Below are 22,637 nucleotides of genomic sequence, written 5' to 3'. Positions count from 1 at the left end.
GACTTGTGTGTGCCTCCAAATTCCATAGAAAACAAGACTAAAGAGACCAATGAGTATTGTGGTACTTTATATGTGTCCACTTGTACATGAGGCTAGCTACTTCATGTATGGGACTGATGATTTGATAGATCACTCATACCCATTACGAGATTATGAGAAATGAGATAAGTTGTGACATAGGGTGTTATTTGCTAACTATGTTATAGTATTCATTGCTATCAAAAATGATAAACGCTAATGAGAATGGTGTGTGGGACAATGTGATGAACGGGATGAGTGTAGTTGCATATTTCATTGCATTCTTTTCATTTCTGTTGTATATAAATGTTTATACATTTTAAGCGTTTCAAAGAGAAAAGAGTTAAGATATTATTTAAAGAGTCAGAAGATTTTAAGTTTTTTAAATAGAAAATAGTAAAGAGTTATTTAAAGAGTTTTATAGATTTTTAAGAGTTTAAGTGTTTCAAAGAGAAAAATAGTAATGAGTTTGCTGAAGGAGTTTTGAGATTTCAAGTGTTTTTTAAAGAGAAAAGATGAAAAAATTTCAATTAAGAGAATTAAGATTTGGGATAATTTTTATTAAAGAGTTAAAAGATTTTTTAGTGTTTTCAAAAGAGTAAAGAGTTAAAGTTTATTTAGGTAAAGAGTTTTCAAAAGATTTTGGGGATACATCATAGGTCAAAGAATGAGTGATTCATTGACTAAAAACAAGATGAAATCTCGATATTAATCACTAGACATTTACAATACCTAACCTACTATTTTTGACATGTATTTAGGTTCAAGTGGTGTTTGAGACTAAGAAGAGCTTGGAACATTTTGAAGGCCACTGTTGATATTACTATTATAACTCTCCTTTATTATTGTTTTGAAACTTAAACTGTTTTAAAACTGAGACTTCGGGACTGAATTTCTGCAAAAGATGTTTATTCATTTTTAAAAGTATTTAAATGGGTTTAAAAGTAAGAAAAGGTGTTTCGGTGATATTCTTGAAGGATTAATGGGAGGAGTTCGAATCTTTATAGCTCATCGACATTGTGAGTTTGATGGTAGATCTAAGGAGTGGATTTAATAAATCCTTGCAGTTTATTGTTTTTTTTTTCATTAAGGATGTAAAGCATGGTAGAAACTGGTGCTTGATCTCATTGATGCAATTAGAGAAAAGCTCATGGAATGATTTGGCATAAAAGGTGGATTGTGAAAAAAATGGAAAGGAACATTAACTTCAAAAGCAATGAACTATCTCAAGAGAATCTATAACGTAAGTTCAACAACTATCATCGATATTATTTATTTCGGTTTAGGTTATTTTTGGTCATTTAACTTTTTGTTTTGTGCTCATCTGGTCACTTACCTCATTTTAAGTTTTAAAAGGTAATCGAACTTTTGGCTTTGTACTGATTTAGTCACCTAACTTTTTATTTGGTCATTTAACTTTTGACTTTGTGCTCATTTAGTCATTTAACTTTTGGTTTTGTGCTCATTTAGTCACTAAACTTTTAAAATAAAGTTATAAAAATTAGCATAATTTTATAAGTTATGTGACTAAATGAGCATAATTTTAAAAGTTACATGACTAAATGAGCACAAAGTCAAAAGTTAAGTGACCAAAACAAAAGTTAGATGACTAAATAAGCACAACGCCAAAAGTTCGGTGACCTTTTAAAACTTAAAATGAGCTAAGTGACCAAATGAGCACAAAACCAAAAGTTAAGTGACCAATAATGATCTAAATCCTATTTATTTTTGCATTAAACATATAAACTTTTACTGATGTTGTTTATACTTGTTTTATTTTCTCTTGTAGAACATGGGTGACTTTCAAGTTTGTAAAAGCTATAACAATCGAGGTGAAGTGAACCACAAGGGAAAATGTTAGGATGTTATATTCAATGAGAAAAAATATAGTTGACGAGTTTGGCAAGTTAACCGTCTTTTGTGTGTGCATTCACATGCTTTTATTGCTTTCATAAGGGAGCCTAGTTGTGACAAATACGTTGATACATATTTCACAGACGATAAATTTAAAGAAGCATATGTGTTAGAAATTGCTCTAATGGCCGATAAAGATCAATGGGTGCATATAAAGACATGTGAGATAATATACCCACCTATTTTAAAACGGACGCTTGTTAGATCAAAAAAGAATCGAATTGTACAATGCAATGAGCGCAAGAAAAGGCATAGACGTCCATATTGTGGTATGTATGGACACTGTGAAAGGACTTGCAAGAATCATACACCTTAAGATTCTAACGAAGCATTCACTACAAGAAGAAAGAACACAAAATTTCATGACTTTTTGTTAAAAGTTTGATCAGATTTTAATTTTAGTACTTTAATGCTTTTTGTATGGGTTATTTAATAGCTTAATTTTGCTATTTGAAAGGATTTATGATTATTTTATTATTTACGTAAGTTCATTTAGAATCTTTGTTCTTGTTAACCGATGCAATTTAAAGATTAAGATAAACCTTGTTTTTTTATAGATATTTACTGATGGGTGGTAAAAAAATTCTACATAGAGACTTTTTTTTTTTTTTTTTTTTTTTTTTTTTTTTGTAATTAAGTAGGGATTATTTATGTTAAAATAATTCTGCATAAGGACCTTTTCTATAATTTTTTTTCTGCACAGTCCCCTGTTCTGTAATCTTTTTCTATACAGGGATCTATTTTGTAGTCTTTTTCTGCAAGAGACCTGTTTTCTAACATTTTTCTGTATAGAAACATGTTCTGTTATATTTTTCTACACAGGGACCTTTTCTGTAATATTTTTCTACACAGGAACATTTTCTGTAATTAAGTAGCCAAGTGGGGATTATATCTGTAAAAAAAAAAGTTCATGTACAGAGACCTGTCCTAGAATATTTTTCTACATAGGGACCTGTTCCATAATTTTTTTCTGTATAGAGACCTGATCTGTAATTTTTTTTTTTCTGAACAGGACATGTTTTATATATATATTTTTCTGCACAAAAACTTATTTTATAATCTTTTTGTGCATAGTGACCTTTCCTGTAATCTTTGTGTTGCACAGGAACCTTTTAGGTAATGGATTTTTGGTTAAATGGAATTTAATGGTTCATACATAACAGATTAATAGGTTGAGAATCCATACTTTTTGAAAATGGTGATGGTGATGGTAGAAAAATTAACATCTGATGGTCATGACTCATGGTGGCTAATTTTTGGTTCCACCTAAATGGACGCATAGTTGGTTTTGAACCTTTTCAATATTTGAATTGATTAATGAAATTATTCTTTAATGGTATTTATATTGTTTTAACTCTAATTTTAATTTGGGAAGGTAAAATCGAAGGTCCAGAAATCTTAAACTGTCAGAGGGAAAAAAATATAATTCGGGTTAAAGAAAAAGGTATTCGGGTATTTTTGGTGGGCATGTTAATTGTTAAGTAAAGATCTGGTTTAAAAATGATTTATCAAAAGTCAAAGCAAAAAGTATGTAATAGTGATAATGATAAGTCGATAAGTGGTCGGTGTGGTGTATAACAACAGCAACATCTCATGATCGTTTTTTGCTAGGAGCAATTGCTATATATATATATATATATATATATATATATATATATATATATATATATATATATATATATATATATATATATATATATATTTTTCCTTTTTCTTGTTTTCTTTTTTGAAAATAACTTACAGATTTAGTGCCTTAGGTTTTTATAACAAGTTGAATATTGCTGATTGTTTTTAAGGTTACAGAATTCAAAATAATTTCAACCTAAGCCCTTGCAGTTTCATAAATCATATTTTCGCCTAAGTTAAGAGTACATACTACATATACATGCGTGCGCTATTTTTCAAGTATTCAGAACATACAGTTTTAACCCTGAAGTTTGATAAGTTAAAACTTTTACTTATTCAAATATATATACAATTTTGGAACACATTACTAGAGAAAGAGATGAGATCCTTTGCTATTTTTTGTACGGTATGTTGGTAGATATTTCCTTAGAAATGAAATTGTATTATGTTGACAAAGTAATCAAATATAAATCATATACGTAGTTTTTGTAAAATTTTGTCAAATGTTTAAATCTTGACATAGCTAAGAGAAAATATAGGACTTCGACTAAAGTTGTTATTAAAGTCCTAACTGACAAATTAGATGACAGATATGGTTTTGCCGAATCATATATATATATATATATATATATATATATATATATATATATATATATATATATATATATATATATATATATATATATATATATATATATATATATATATATATATATACTCATTCCGTCCCAAAATTATTGTCCATCTTTCCTTTTTGGTTTGTCTTAAAATAATAGTCCACTTCTAAAAATAAATAGCATTTTTACCAAAATACTCCTTCATTATTACTTAACCAATTAAGCATTTAATAGAACATTAAATGCAAAGTAAGGACAAAACTGTCATTTTATTATATAAAGTTAGTAGTAATTAATGTTTTTCTTAATCTGTGTGTTTTTTGTCTGTGGACAATAATATTGGACGGAGGGAGTATATATATATATATATTAAAAATGTCCAAAGTTAGGAACAATGAAGTTCCTAACGTTTTGGCAGAATAGGTCCCTTGATTATGAATGAGGTTGCAAATCTATCTCATAACTTTGATAACAGACGAAACTGCATACTGTTTTTTTGATAAAAAAAAATAATGATTTCAACAGTTTGGACGAAACTACCCCTATATACTGTTTTTTTGGTAAAAAAAAAGTTATTTTAAGAGTATTTTGGATAAAAAAAATAATAATGATTTAATAGTTTTTGACCAGACAGTCCCTACATACAACTTTTTTTTGGTAAAAGTTAGTGATTTTAAGAGTTTTTTACGAAAATTTCATGTTTATACAATTTAACATGTTTGACCCGGTCTGTTGTATTCCGGTTAATATTGAATGTCATTTTCGCAAGTTTATTGCTTTTAAGACCAATATTTACCGCTGGAAATATGTAAAATTTGTACATTAACTCAATTATTTGTTGCTATACATAGTCAAAATAACTAAAAGTATACACTTAAGATGAATGAAACAGGTACCTATTAAAATGATTTTTTGCAGTCCTTCTGTTCTGATTTCAGTTTCAATGTGTGCTCACGATTTATGCAACTTATGTCCAAATCTATTGTGATTCCTTTAACTGTGACCAAATTGCTCATCCGTTGTGATTCGTTTACATTCAAGGTGACATTGTTTTAAACGAAAATATCATACATTGAGAATAGCAAGATACTTTATTGTGTCTACCAATTCCGAGACTATACTATAGTTTCACACAAAAGCAATACCTTCTAACCCCGCAACGTGGGGAATCCCTTATTATTATTATTATTATTATTATTATTATTATTATTATTATTATTATTATTATTATTATTATTATTTGAAGCGTAGTCTTAGAAAACTTGTTGGTGGAATGTAGGGTGTTGTCGACAACAAAACATTAGTTAGAGCTTATCAATTACAAGTTGAGTTTTGTATGCTATGGTTGTTCGCACATAAATGTATATCATGCAAAATAGGATTTATAAATGCCTTTAATTATTTATTGAATCAAATATGTATTATAATAAATATAGCTGCGTGCAAATGTTATTTGAATTTGTTTAGTTATTATGTGATTTCTTGGGATGACACATTTAAGGGGAACAAGTGAGGTGCTTAATAACCATGAGCATGACGAATGTATGTGATCAACGGGAATGAGAACTAAGAATTTACTCGCTTCCTTGGATATTTGAAATACTTGTGCATAATGGACGGTTTGTATCAAGGTAAGGGAAACAAACATTGATTCTTTATATGGATATTTAGAATACTTGAGTATAATGGATATGTTGTGCCAAAGGGGAAAGGGATACATACATTTGGCTATCTTTTTGGATACTTAAACATTCCCTTATGGCGTGTCATCGAATTAGATGTACTACAATATGTTTGTATTGGAAATGTATGATGAAACTATTTGATTTTGAAACTGATAGACATTTACATGTAATACCAACTCCCTACACAATAATATTACCGAATTATAATTTTAAATATGCACAACTCATGAAACAAAATAGTGAATGACAGTGGCAAGGGTAAATGAAAGCTTAGTTGGGAAAAAAACAAAGGGGGACGTAACACCTGAGTATCTTTAGTCAAAGACTTTATTTTAATTTTGTTTCCTCCATTATATTTTAGACGTTAATAAGTGTTAGAACTTGATCTTGATAGATGTTGCAGTAGTTATTATTTTATTATTTACTATCATTGAAAATTGATGTGTTATAGCAACCATGACACTACTCACTATCTGTGACAAATATTGACAAAATATGACTTAATGCAGACTTGATATGCAAAAATAATTAATAAAAAACAATCAACCAATATATATATATATATATATATATATATATATATATATATATATGTGTGTGTGTGTGTGTGTGTGTACTAATATGAATGTACTAAAAAAACACAATCTGTTATCTTTCACCATTGAATAGACTTTGAGAGAAAGAAGATGAAAGAGAAGATGATATTCAATAATGTTGGAATCTGTATCATTACAATCATCTAACTGAAGTATATACATCGACTCATAAGTAATTGTTTCTAACAAACAGGTCTAACAAACTTTTGTAAGAAATTACAATAATACCCTTCTACTAACTATCATTTGATAACATAGTCTAACACCCCTTCCTCGGAAAGCTGTAGACTATAGACGCAGCTTGGAAATAGCCTTTTTATGAAGAACTCCATTTAATGACTTGGTTAGCACATCTGCTAATTGAGCATCAGAGCTAGTAGGGGACAACGAAATCAACCCTTCTTGCAGCTTTTCTCTTATGAAGTGACAATCAATCTCTTTATGTTTGGTCCTCTCATGGAAAAATGGATAATTGGCTATGTAAATAGATGCTTGATTGTCACATTTCAATGGAATTGGATTAATGTGAGATACGTTAAGTTCGTGAAATAATCGACTCAACCAAGCTAATTCAGAGCATACTCCCCTCATAGACCTGTATTCTGCTTCAGCAGAAGATGATGAAATAGTGAGTTGTTTCTTGGATTTCCAAGAAATAGGTGTATCTCCAAACATAATGAAGAAATGACTAACATATCTCCTAGTTATAGGACAAGCTGCCCAGTCTGAATCACAATATGCCTCTAGTTTATAGTTCTGAGTGTTATTGAAAAATAAACCTCGATTGAGTGTCCCGATGAGATATCGTAAACTATACATAGCAACATCAAAATGTTCTTGGGATAGCTGTTGACTGAAATCACTCAAATATTGATCCGAGTAAGCCAATTCAGGTCTTGTATGAAGAAGAAAATTCAGTTTTCCAATTAATTGCTTGTACTTGGTAGGGTCTTTGAGAGGATTAGGCATTTTGGGAAGAAGATGAACTTTGGGTGGCAATGGACAGGAAACAGAAGTGCCATCTTCGATTGAGTATAAAGATAACAACTCCATTATTAATTTGCTTTGGTGTAAAATCATGCCATTTGAGATAGTTGTAAATTCAAGACCAGGAAAGAAGTTGATCTGTCCCAAATCCTTGATTTTGAACTTATCATCAAGAAAAGTTTTTAACTTTGTTATTTCTTCAAGATTATCTCTTGTAACAAGTGTGCCATCAGCATATACAGCAACAATGACTATGGAATCTTTGGTTTTCTTTAGAAAAAGAGAATAGTCATTATGAGAGTGTGTATAACCTTGAACCTTGAGAGCATCAGAAAGTTTAAAGTATCACTGCCTTGATGCTTGTTGAAGCCATACAAGGACTTTTTAATTCGACAAACAAGATGAAGAGAATCAACTTGAAAACCAGGAGGAATATTCATGTAAACTTCTTCATGTAAGTCACCATGAAGGAAAGAATTATTCACATATAATTGTTGAATGGTCCACCATTTCTCTTACAACCAATGATACGATAGATCTTACAGCATTGAACTTGACAACTTGAGAGAAAGTATCATGGTAATCAATACCTTCCTGGTTGAGCTATCCGCCTTGTATTTTACTTTGTAAACCCATCTACATGAAATGGGTTTCTTGCCTTTAGGAAGTTTAACAATATCCCATGTGTTGTTTGATACAAGAGCTTGAAGTTCCTTGTGCATTACTGCTTCCCAATCTTCATTACCTTTAGCTTGATGATAAAAGGCTGGTTCGGGAACATGTAATTTTGAACGAAATGCAAAAGAACAATTGATGTTATGTCTTGTTGGTGAAGTAAAATTTTCATCTGCTATACACAGATTGGTGAGAGTATGAAAACAAATATGATCAGAACCAACATGATTGCATATGTAATCTTGAAGTCTTATTGGTTGTTGATGTATTATGGTAGAACTTCGAGTTGGAATTGGAGGAGGAATATGATCATTGGTATGTGAATGTTCAAAAGAAGGTTCAAGGGTATGATGGGAATTTTCAAGAATATATGTTGAATTTGTTGGAAGATGAGAAAAGGATGAATGTATAGGATGTTTAATCATTGAATGAAGAGGAAATAAATCCTCAGCGAAAATAACATCTCTTGAAACATGGATATGTTTATTGATAAGATTCAGTACTTTATAAGCTTTTTGACCATTAGGGTATCCAATAAGAACACATGGATGGGATCTAGACATGAACTTATCACGTCCAATAGGTAATATAGCAACAAAGCATAAACATCCAAACATCCGCAAATGTGACAAATCTGGTTTATGTCCCATTAGAACTTCATAAGGAGTGGCATTGTGAAGAATTTTGGTGGGCCTTTTGTTGATAAGACGAACAACAGTCTTGACACATTCATTCCAAAAAGCAGTACCCAAACCAGACTGAAAGTATAGAGATCTTGCAACTTCTAAAATGTGCCTATGTTTTCTTTCAACAAGGCCATTGTGTTGAGGGGTGTGAAGAGTAGATTTTTGGTGAAGTATGCCCATGGATTGAAAATATGTAGTTCCTTCATGACTTGATCCAAGCTGAAAAGCATTATCCATTCTAATGATTTTGGCAGTTTTGTGAAACTGATTTTTAGCATAAGTAACAAAATATTTGATCAAGGTAACAGCATAACTCTTATGTGAAAGCATATGGACCCATGTATGCCGACTATGATCATTTACAATGGTAAGAAAGTACTTGAAACCATCATGAAATAAATGTTTGTAAGGTCCCCAAATGTCAACATGAACAATATCAAAAGCATTATCAGTGATAGAAATGTTTTTAGGAAAAGGATGTCGGTGTTGTTTAGATTTGAAACAAATGTCACAAGACTCAATCAATGAATTATCAGATTTATTAACAAGAGAAAACAATTGTAACTTGTTAATCGGAATGTGACCAAATCTTCTATGCCATTTCATAGTAGAAGATGAACAATTCATTACATTGAAACAAGGATTATTCATAGAATGTAATACATAAAAACAAAAGGACAGCCTCTTTTGGATTACATGATGATGGAAAACATATAGATCGTTGATTCTTTTGCCAAAAAAGCAAAGTGCAGCTTTATTCTATACTGAAGGGTCCTGCAACAGACAATTATTATCAGTAAAGATGCCAAAAATTTGATATTGAGAAGTAATCTTGGGAATAGAAACAAGATTATATTTGAAAGAAGGAGCATATAAAACGTTTTTAAGAACAAGAGATTCATGTAATGGCACATTACCAACAAAAGAAACAATGGTATCATTGCCATTAGGAAGACCAATGAATTGAGTCTGTGAAATTTTAGACAATGATGAGAAAAGAGATTTATTGGAACAGATGTGATTAGTTGCTCCAGAATCTACTCTCCAAGATAAATGTGGTTGAAAGATATCTGATGATTTGTAAACATTGGCAGCAAAGTGTTTAAAACCAAAGGTTGTACCTTTAGGTTGCATAGCTCCATTAGTAAGAGATGAACTAGAATGGATTATGGATGATGTAGAAGCAATGGAATTGCTTTAAAGAAGTTGAAACAACTGTCGATATTGATCCTAAGATATCATTGGAGATGAAGTATGAACTACATTCTAAACTGTAGATTTTGGCTCTTCCTTCTTAGTTTAGTAATCTTGAAGTTTGCAGGAAAGCCATTGATCCTGTAGCATTGAGCCTTTGTGTGCCCTTGCTTTTTGCAATGATTACAAGTTAATTACTTGGACAGATTCGATGAATCAGATGAAATCTGCATAGCACGAGAATGAATGGCAATGGATGAAGGAAGATTAATTCCTCTTTGTCTTTCTTCTTGAACAATCATGGAGTGAGCAGTTGAAACAGTAGGCAAAGGCTTCATCATTAATATATATGTCCCCTGATGATCTTATAAGAATCGTTAAAGCCCATAAGTAGTTGAATAAGTGGTTGATCTTCAAAGAACTTGTTGATTGTAGTAGCAGCTCCACAAGTATAATTAGGACTTGATTGAATCATGAGAATTTCATCCCAGATCTTGGTGAATTTAGTGAAATATGAAGTAAAATCATCAGCACCTTGTGACAATGAGTATAACTGTTGTTGCATCTGATAAATGACAACACCATCAGATTGCTCATACCGTTGATGTAATTCATTCCAGATTGCAGATGCAGTGGAGAAGAAAAGAATGCTATCTGCTATGTTCTTTGAAACGGAATTTAAAATTCAGCTGATGACCATGGAATTGGCACAATGCCAAGAAGAATGAGTAGGAGAATTGGAATTTGGTTGAACAAGAGTACCATCCACAAATCCAAGTTTATTCTTTGCAGAAAGTGCAATCATCATGGATCTCTTCCATGAATTGAATCCTAAGAGATTGAAGACACTAGATACGAGTATGGAACTTGGATTATCTGAAGATCCGATGAAAAGGGACTGGATGCATCGATTGTGTTGGAAGAAGAAGAAGAATCCGCCATTGAAAAGGAACATAAGAAAAATGAGGATCGAATTCAGTCTGATACCATGTTATCTTTCACCATTGAAGAGACTTTGAGAGAAAGAAGATGAAAGAGAAGATGATAGTTAATAATGTTCGAATCTTTATCATTACAATCATCTAACTGAACTATATACACCGACTCATAAATAACTGTTTATAACAAACAGATCTAACAAACTTCTGTAAGAAATTAGAATAATACCCTTCTACTAACTATCATTTGATAACAGAGTCTAACACAATCACTCAACATATATGTACTAGTATGAATGTATTTCATTTAGGTAAAAACATCCATACTTGAATCAATAATAATATTGATTTGAAATAATAATAAAATTTCAGATGAGTTGAAAACATGCATTTATATTTATGTTGTAACATACCAGTTTAAAGTCTCATGCAGACGTTTTATTAAATAAAATGATCAAAACATTGTCGACATGCTATTTTGAGTATAAATAATTGACACACACACACACACACACACACACATATATATATATATATATATATATATATATATATATATATATATATATAAAATCAATTCTTTTGTGTATGCTTAAATTTGAAGAATATTTTTGTAGCATATACTAATCTTAATTGATTCCTAGGCATATAATTCCGTATTTAAATTATTGATCGAATTATCCTATGCATAAGTTCCATTCTGAGATCATATAAATGATTATTAGACCAATTTTGGTAGTTCACCAAAACAATTCGAGTATTTCTTAATAATCTCTATCATAAGCCTACTTGATTGATGTTTGAATTGGTGATTTAATATTCCTCCGAATATTATCAATGTTTGACTTTAATATTTTATTGTAGCAATTTTGTTTCGTCCTAAGCGAGTTTTTTCTTTTTTTGTTTTTTGAAATAGACAAAACTGCAAATTTGGTCCCTATGGTATACAAAAAACTTTGGATAGGATCCAAAAAGTTTTTCCACTTGCATAGAACGTCCAAATTCAAAATTTTTCTGTGTTTTTAATTCAAAAAAACTTGAAAAGACGGTTTTACCCTTTTACTTTCTTTTTTATATTTTTTTATATTTTCTCAAATACTATTTTAATTTAAAAAGAAAAGGAAAAAATTAATTATCCCCTATCTCTCTCTCTCTCTCTCTCTCTCCACAGATAAGTGGGAACTGGTCCCAAATACTTGTTTCCTGCTGTGTTTATGCTTTGGTGAAGAAATCAAATCCACCACCATCATCGAACCCAACTGATTACTCAAGAAATAAAACTTCCCTCCTTTAATATTGTATAGATAATTTGAAGCAAATTAGGACAAGAGCAATTTGGTACAACCCATCAATGCATAGAGAAATCTACAAGTTCATTTTGATTCTTGTTTTTCCTTTTGTGAAATCTCTGGCATGAATTGTGTTTTCAAACCCAATCATGAATTACTTTTGGAGCGAAGGAGACCTAATTTAGGGATTTCAGATTTTCAGTTCATCTACTTGTGTCACTGGTGTGAGTTGAGGAAAAGGAAAAGGTAGAGCGACGGTACATAAGCGGTAAGGGCAGATCCATGGCCAAAGGAGATGAAGGAGCGATAAGAAACAATCTCCACCTGGAAGTCACGCTATTTCGGGGAAAATACTTAATCCCGTTCTTTGACAACAATCTTTGGAGCCGGTTCACCTGAATTAGAGCTTCACTAGATGTAATCGCCACCCTGCCGCCACTTCCCACCAAGGGCATCGACACTTAAGTTCCTCCTCAAAATATGCAAGGCAGCGACACATCGATTCTTCTTCAAACTCTTGGATTGAACCCACTTTGTTTCTTCTAGGTTTAATCTCTCATTCTTAGAAAAACTATAATCTAATCTCTATGGTAATTGTAATCTGATTTTGGTGATTGAATAATTTCGTGTTTCAAAATCATTTTTGAAGAACAAATAGTTTTGTGTTTATTTTATTGGTTTAGTTGGTGTTCCAGAAGGAAACCTGCACATACACACATACATAAATCGATTGTAGATTGGATTTTGTGGGTTTTCTTTTGAGAGAGAGAGATTTCGGTGTATATGTATGTTCATCATAAATCAGTGGAGTCACTAGTGAAATGAGAGAGAAAGATTCAAAAAGAGAGAGAGAGAGAGAGAGATAGAGAGAGAGAGAGAGAAAGAGAGAGAGAGTACGGTGGGGGTGGGGATGGAAAATTCTTTTTTTTAAAATCAAAATAACATTAACATACTTATAGAAAAAGGAAAAATGAAATCAAAAGGGCATAACCGTCTTTTTAAGTTATTTTGGACCAAAAACCTAGAAAAACCTTGATTTTAGACATTCTATGCAAGTTGAAAACTTTTTGAACCCTATCCAAAGTTTTTTGAATACCACAAGGACCAAATTTGCAGTTTTGTCTTTGAAATATCTATGTTGCTCGAGAACTAGACTTAAGACAATTAAATCCGAACATTGTATAGAGAATTGTCTATCATCTTTAGAAAAAAACATAAAGTGAAATATTTACTATAGAGAAAGAATACACAGATCATACGTAAATTAAAATCCTAGTCCTTGTCTTAATGTTCGAGTCATGGATTTCGGTAAAAAGTTTCAACTTCGATAATTTTACGTCCAAAATAGACTTAAATTTTGTTTGACCAAGGATAGAACACGAACAATAACAATAAAAGGGTCGAAACAAAAAACATACCAAAAAAACTTTCAAACATAAGCAAACAAAAAAAGCTTGATCTTATATAATTTAATAATTCAATTCAAAAAACATATCTTGTATAATAGTTCCTCTCTACTAGGGATGAGATTTAGAACCGAAAAACTAGATCGGAACCGAAATCGGACCGGAACTGGAACCGTTAGAATCGGAATATGTAGAACCGGTCCGGGTCTCGGGTTTAAAGAACGGCTTTATCTGGGTTTCGGTTCCGGGTAAACCGGGTTTAAAAACCGGAACCATGTTACGAACATGAATTGGTTTTTGGGGCCGAACCGGTTTCTGTGAAAAGTTAAAAACATGCATATCTCATTCGTTTGAAGTCGGATTCGCATGAAGTTTTTTCCAGAGTGTATTTTATAGTTTGTACATGATTTTAAACTTTAATTTTGTCATTTTGAGTTAATATTCATTGACTTACAGTCCCTCAAAGTCCGGATATCAAAGCTGGACATTTATGGTTTTCGGGTTTTTTTTTTTTTGTATTATGTGAATGTTTTAAAACATGCATATCTAATTCGTTTGAAGTTGGAATAGCATGTGATTTTTTTCAAAGTGTAGTCTATAGTTTATACATGATTTTACACTATAATTTTCTAATTTTTCATTTCAAATTCATTGAATTACAGTCCTCTAAAGTCGGGATATCTAAGTTATGCATTTTTTGTTTTTCAACTTTATTTTTATACTTTGTGAAATTTTAAAAATGCATATCTAACTCGTTTGAAGCCGAATCATCAATAGGTTTTTTGAAACGTGTAGTTTAGAGTTTGTACGTAATTTTGGACTATAATTTTGTCATTTTTGGTTTCATATTCATTGACCTATAGTCCCCCAAAGTCGGGATATCAAAGCTATGAATTTTCTGCTTTTTAGCTTTATTTTTATATTTTGTAAAATTTTAAAAATGCATATCTAATATGTTTGAAGTCGGATTATCATGAGGTTTTTTGCAACGTGTAATTTAGAGTTTGTACATAATTTTAGACTATAATTTTATAATTTTTTGTTTAATATTCAATGACTTACAGTCCCTCGAAGTTGGGATATCAAAGTTGAAAATTTTTAAAGTTCAACCAATAAGTAATTACCAAAAAATTCCGAATTTCCCGGGTTTTCCGGTTGTAGACCCACTTTACCCGATACCTTACCTGTCACCAACCGGTTCCTATACACAGGTCCGGTTTCCGGTCCTATAAAATCCTGTTAACCGGTCCCTGGGTTTTCCGGGTCTAGGTTTAGACCCACTCTGATCCCTAGTCTCTACATACTTTTTTGATTAAAGAATGATACCCCATTAGTAAACTTGTACATAAATCTTGTTTATATAATTTTTAGAAAACTTCATGAATGGTATCTTTGGTTTTCTAGAATCTGAGTTTTAGTTCCAATGTAAGAACCCAAAATTTAGAAAGAAATGACTTTGAGTGAATAGTTGACCAAAAGGGTAATTTGGTCATTTAGATGAATTTCATGAATTTGGAAGATGTAACTTTGTGAAATTAATTGAGATAAGTCTAAATCACTTTTGTGAGATGAGATAAGTGGGTTCAAGAGAAGAAAGACAAGAGATTGTGCACTTAGGCCATAAAGGGTAAAATGAAAATTTTATGCCTTTAGTTGCAAATTTGTGATTTAATGGATTAAGACCCATAGGTATTCACTCTGAAGTGACTTAATGGAGTCGTAGAACTCATCCCTACCTTCGTGTAGATATAAGATTTGTGGAAAACAGAGATAAGATGAAGAAGATATGCATCTTTGAAGATGCATTAGAAAATCGGAAACATAGTATTTTGAGTTTTTTGCAAGGCTTAATGGATTAAGTTTCATATGAATTAAGCCAAAAGTAATTAGATATAATTGTAGGGCTTGTTAATACCTTCATGTAGATATAAAGATCACTAAAAGAAGAACTAATGATTGCTTGAAGTTGGAATGGAAAATAAGCAAAGTTGGAATCTGTGAAATGTAGTCACCACAGCGTGGTAAGAGATTTCCAAGGCGTGATGATGATGCCAGAACATATATGTAACATCCTAAAAATAATGACACAAAATTTTTGTTTTTAGATTAATAAATCGTTAATACATAACATCTCCAAAAAAAAACCAAGGTTCAATATTTAGCAAAATATCATTAAATCAGAGTAATTCATAGAATGTGGAACACATGTGGTGTATGCTTTGCAATCATCCCGAGCCCTTCCATTTTGAAAACCGAAGTACCTGAAACATAAATTGAAAACCATAAGCACAAATCTTAGTGAGTTCCATAAGATACCATATACCATGCATACTGGGCCCCCTCCCTCCATCGGGCCTTGCCCGGTATCGATTCCCACTCGGCCTCGGGCCCCGCCCGACATCGAGCCCTACTCGGATTACAGATCTATCATTCACCAGGCCCTGCCTGACATTGCGCCCCACTCGATACACACATAATCATATAACCATATAAGCTTATAAACATATAACCTACTAACACATGCAATAATCACAAAGACTGTAACATCCAAACAGTCATAGAGCCCCGCCCGATAATCATAAAAACACATACTGATAACCAACATATGATATCCTCATTAGGCCTCAAATGGCATCGGGCCTTGCCTGGTAAGCATATCATCATATAACACGTGCAAGAGTCGAACATAAGTCTAGCAACCTAAGATAAAACCATTGGACGACATTGGTGCCTTCGACCCACTAAACCCAGTGAGAAGACTCACCTCGCACTGTCAAAACACACAATCGATCCCGGGCTATTGGCTGACAGATTCCCCAAACTGTCAATATCAAAACAACACCTAATTATCAATTGGGTTCCAAACCATAACCATAAATCCATACTCGGGGTAAAAAGATCATTTACCCCTAACCTAGCTTGGTCTAAGACCAAGGCCCAAACTCACAGCCTGAAAGGCCCAAAAGCCAAATAACCAACCAAGGCCTAATTATGGCCTAATTTTCCAAATTGGGCCCAAACCCCTTACATAGGCCTTACCCTAAAGCCCAACCAAAATTCCTAGTCCAAGACACTTATACTCGGATTACCCATTAAGAAGTCAAACACCCAAGCCCAAAAAGGAAGCCTAACACAAAGCCTAAAAGCCAAAACCCTCCTGACTGAGTACGCGAGGCGTACTCAGCTGTATGCTAAGCGTACATGCAATTTGGCTTGTACGTTGCACGTACAGACTTGTACGCCTAGTGTACTCATCCATTAAGCCAAAACTCCATTAATCACTTAATACTCAAGACCAGGAGTCCAAAACACATATCTACTTCTTAAAGAATGTCTAGAACCATCAAGTCATTGACTTGATGACTTTGCATGCCCCAAAAGAACCCAACATTAAAATAAAGCATTATACTTTCACCAAATGGACACCATCTCATGCATGGGGGATTCCAAAACCCTAAAGGAGACAACTTTAAGCATCTAGAACCTTAGAAACACGAAGAGTGGCAACTTATAACTCCTAGAGTGGTACGAAACCACTAGATCTCATTATTGGGACCAAATTGAACAAAAAGCTATTACAAACTAGATCTAAGCCAACAATGAATAAGATCAAAGCTTTTTTACCTTAAACAAGTTGGAAATGAAGCACATAATCTAGATCCATAAGATCATCCTTGATTCACAACCTTGCATCAAGCTCCATTTACATGGAAACGACCGAAAAACACCAAAATGCACATCATGAGCTCAAAATTACAACCATGGTGGCTTAGAGATGATTTCTAGGATTTTGGGGACTTGGAGGTTGGTATAGGGACCAACCAAAAAGACTTATTGAGATTATATAGGGCACAACTCCAAAAATTAGGGTTCTCAATTTTCCTTCGTACACCCCGCGTACTCCTCGTACGCTCAACGTACGAGGTCTCACACACCTGATATGATCCTCGCAGTACGCTAAGCATACTCAACGTTACACGCATCATAATGCCCTTTGCTGAGTACGCACCACATACTAGGGTTTCCCTACAAACCCTATCATATTCTGAAGACCATAACGTCTTCGCTATAATTCCGACTGTGACGATCCTTATATCCATGAAAAGGTAACGAGAAGCTCTACACTTTCATCAACTCGTACCTGCCTTACCAAATCCCGAACAAACAACCATTTTCCATAGAAGTCCGAGCTGAAAAATTATCGAAATACCCCTTAGACTCCAAAATAAAAACCGAATACCCGAATCATCCAAATTAAATTATCCAAACCCAAATGACTCAAAATCATAATTCTTTAAGGTTACCAAATCCGCTAATACCCAATCCCTGATCACTACTCCAAAATGGAAACCGATTTGAAACAGTGTGTGACAACTCTCCCTCACCTAAATTAGATTTCGTCCTCAAAGTCTTTGCTTACCTTTCCCGACACGCCAAACAACCTAAACAACACAACCACAACCTCGAACATACCCCGTCCTTCCTTAAGGAAATCGGAAGCAACCCTCGTAGGGCTCTACAACCCTATGATGAACGGATCCCTTGCCGCATAATCACATTTACTCAATCTGAAATATAAAGTCTTGAGACAATCTGACTCCCTGATAGACCGCCTACACTAAATCATTTCTGAACCCAGTCCACTTATCACCCAATTGACTATTCAACTCCTAATAACTTGAGGTCCCATTAGAAGATAGAATCATGGACAAAACCAACCCATAATTAATCAGAAATTAATTTTGGGATTAATTGGATTAATTGAAGGTACAAGGACTGTTGTGTTATTTATTATGTAACACTATCGAAAATCACAACAGTTTTAAACTTTTCAAACCAACTCAAAATTATAAAAATGTTTACAAAACCATTGTTTCAAATACTTATATAAATTAAGAGTATCCTAAAATCATAAATCCCATAAACAAGAGGATGTGCACGGTCAGGCCTTCGCCTTTCCATGGTTATCCGAAGTACGTGAAACAATAAACTAAATTTGTAAGCCAAACCTTAGTGAGTTCCCAAATATACCACCACAAAACAAAGCACATACACAAACACTCATGCCTGGCCCAATCAGGATCGGGCTGGAAAACTAGGCATGTCCACGACGGGTCCAGTCATCCTCGGGATGGAATACCCTCGTATCATAAGCATGTTGGCCTAATTAGCTTCGGGTTGGAATACCAACATGTCAGGTCCAATCAGCCTCGGGCTGGAATACCCCCGGTTAGTTGACTGATGCACATAGCAGTCCAGTCTCACCATACACCATAGCATGTCAACATATTCATAACATTTAACAAATAAACAGGCAACATGTAAACAGATAACATATCCACAGATGACTACTACATGCTAACACCCTACATATCATGATACATGAATGAATGGGTCGACATTAGTGCCTCCGACCGATGAATACAGTGAGGAAAACTTACCTCAGGCTGAACATTAGCTGAGGTACTAACTCCGAATCTTAGCTAAATCCGACACCTAATCATCACAATGACCGACTCTCAGTCATAAACCAAAATACCCTTATGGTCAAACTAGGTCAAGGTCAATGTCAAATTGGTCAAACCACTAAGTCAACCGAGTCAACCTAGTCGAGTTGGCCCAGAGTGAGAACATGGGGCGTACTCTGGAGGTACGTTGGGCGTACTCCTCCTTGACCTCATTGGGATCGTTGACGGCATACGTTGGGCGTACTCCTAGGTACACAGGGCATAACCCCAGAAAACTTGATTCCTTCATTAAGAGCTTATTGCAACAACTTAATGCACCCAAATGTAGATCCAAGGACCAAATGCCATAAAGAGTCATAAAGTTGGGAACTTTATGACTTTGCATGCACACAAAGTGCTTAATCCCTAAAGACCCAACACCTTAAAGCCTTAAGACTCCCATTAACTTGCATAGGACAAAACTAGCCATCAAAGCTCCATTTTTATGACTTAACTAATGGGTATTATACAAAACATATAAAACCTATGTGTGCATGCAATCCTAAAAATTGATCTATGTTTTCTCTAATTGAAAATACAACTTGAATAACAAAATAGAAACCCTATAACACTAGTATATAATAAATTTGAACAAATTACGGTTAGGAGAATTATACCTTGATTGTTATATAGTAATAACAATGCAAATCCCTGTGTTGTTGAAGCCTTGAGAGCACACATCACAATTTTTAATCCTCTAATGGTTCATACCCAACACTAGCAAAGGAAGATGATTGAAGAGAGAAGAGAGGCTCCAAAATTTCGGCTAAGTCTTCCAAAAATAGTTGGCCAAAAATTCTAGGGTTAAAACCCTATTTATAGTGCAGTCAGGAAACCCTAGATAAGCCCAAATCCAAGATCAACTTAAACCGGGTAATTATCCACCTTCTTGTTTATCCACCTAGGACAATTCTGGAATCCCTTAGGCTTCAAGAAACCATCCAACCCATATGGAGGGTTCTAGAATGCCTCTTGCTCAACTATTGAACAATTATATTTCAGTCCCTACACTTTTAATTTATTCATTTAATCCCAAAATTAATTCCAATTAATTTCTAATTAAATATTACTATTTCTAATTAATACATTATTTTCATAATATATTAACAAATTATTTATTTCAATTTATTTATCAAATAATAAATCAAAACTCTCTCTCCAAATATCACCCTGTCTAGTTGCTATTCTTGAGGGCAACCCAAAAGGACTGTGCTACTATCAACTTAAGTGTATACCAGTTATAGTTATGGGCTTAGACATCTAATCCAATAGTCCCCAAGGATGGGAAGGTTAAACCCACCCATGCAGGTATTTATACTATTCTATCTAAAAACTCATCACATTTTAACTCTTGGGTTCTTGACACATGTTGTGGATTTCACATTTTTTCTGATGTGCATGGCCTAAAAAGAAGTAAGGATGTGGAGCACGGGAAGATAAACTTGATCATGGGGAATAGGAAGGTTTCACCTGTCACCAAGATTGGAGTTTACTCTTTATTGCTTTGTATTGGGTTAGAAATAGATTCAAATAATTGTTGCTACTCATCTGAAATGGCGAGAAATATTATTTCCTTTCATGGTTTGTACAAACAAGGCTATAGTTTTTCATTTGATAATGAAACTGGTGCTATAAATGCTTATCATAATGGTGTTTTTTATTTTAAAGCATTATCTTGTAATGGTGTATATGAAATTGTGAATGTTGTAGACAACTTAGGAAATAATGTGTTGCATATTGATTCTTCCAATGAATTTTATAAAGCATGCTTGTGGCATTGTCGTCTTGGACATGTCAGCAAGAAGCGTATAGGCGAACACCAAAAGGTTGGGGTTTTGGAGTCATTCGACTTAAGGCCGGATGACACTTGCGAGTCACGTTTGCTTGGAAAGATGACTAAATCACCCTTCATTGGTACTTGTGAAAGGGGTGAAGGTTTGTTGGATCTCATACACATCGATGTGTGTGGGCCCCTCAGAACTACCACAAGGGATGCTAACCGCTTCTATGTGACTTTTACTAATGATTACAGTAGATATGGCTATGTCTACTTAATCAAGCATAAGTCAGAAACCTTTGAGAAATTCAAAGAGTTTAAACAGGAAGTGGAGAATCAGCTAGGTAGGAAGATAAAGGTGCTCGGATCTGATCGGGGTGTTGAGTATCTTAGTATCGAATTCTTTGACTATCTTAAGGAATGTGGAATTGTTTCACAGTTGACGCCACCTAGTACACCACAGCTTAATGGTGTGGCTGAGAGGCGCAATTGAACTTTGTTGGACATGGTTCGTTCCATGATAAGTCAAGCTTCGTTACCTATCTCATTCTGGGGTATGCCTCAGAGACTGCCGCCCATATCCTTAATCTAGTCCCTACTAAGAAGGTTTCCAAAACACCTTATGAGATTGGAGTGGGAACGTCCCCACATTAAACCACATCAACGTTTGGGGTTGCGAGGCTTTCGTGAGACGCGAGACTCACAAAAAGCTCGAACCTCATAGTGAGCGGTATATTTTCTTCAGCTACTCATAGAAATCCTTTGGTTATCTCTTCTATAGACCGAGTGACAATGTTGTCTTCGTTACGAGGAGAGGAGTCTTTCACGAGAGAGAGAGAGAGAGAGAGAGCTCATAGGCCAAGGAGACAATTGGAGGTAAATTGACCTTGAAGAGCTTCAAGAGTCAAGCGGTGAAGGAACCTCAAACACTAGCGATCAACATGAGGGAGAAACTCCTGTTAAGCCGATTGACGAGTCTATACCTCTGAGGTGTTCCGGTAGAGTTAGGGTTACACCTGAGTTTTATGGTTTCCATATTACTGCAGAAGGTAATACATTTATCAGTGATAGCATACTGGTAAATTTGGATGAAGCTAACAACTACAAGGAAGCCATGGTAGTCCCCCAGCCTGCTAGATGAAAAGAGGCTATGGACAACGAGATTCAGTCCATGTATGACAATCAAGTTTGGAACTTGGTTGACAATATACCAGGTCTTAAGATAGTCAGGTGCAAATGGATCTTCAAGAAGAAGACCAACATGGATAGGAAGATACACACTTATAAGGCGTGACTGGTTGCCAAGGGCTTTACTCAAACTCCAGGAGTTGTTTATGATGAGACCTTCTCAATAGTAGCGAAGATTAAGTCTTTTAGGGTTATGCTAGCCAGTGCTGCATTTCATGATTATGAAATATGGCAAATGGATGTTAAAACCGCTTTCCTTAATGGAAAGTTGGTTGAGGATGTTTACATGAGTTTGCCAGAGGGTTATGTCAATGCAAAATACCCAAATAGAGTGTGTAAGCTTGAGAAATCCATTTATAGATTAAAACAAGCATCTCACAGATGGAATCTTTGTTTCGATGAGAAAATCAAAGAGTTTGGATTTTCGAGAAGCGAGGATGAGTCCTGTTTATATGTCAAAGCTAAAGGGAGCTTAGTTAAGCTTTCTGGTATTGTATGTGGATGACATACTACTCATAGGAAATGACATCCCAA

Source organism: Lactuca serriola, chromosome 3 (genome assembly GCF_051521515.1).
Source record: "Lactuca serriola cultivar US96UC23 chromosome 3, Lser_US96UC23_V15, whole genome shotgun sequence".
Taxonomy (NCBI): domain Eukaryota; kingdom Viridiplantae; phylum Streptophyta; class Magnoliopsida; order Asterales; family Asteraceae; genus Lactuca; species Lactuca serriola.
This window is presented reverse-complemented; position numbering follows the sequence as displayed.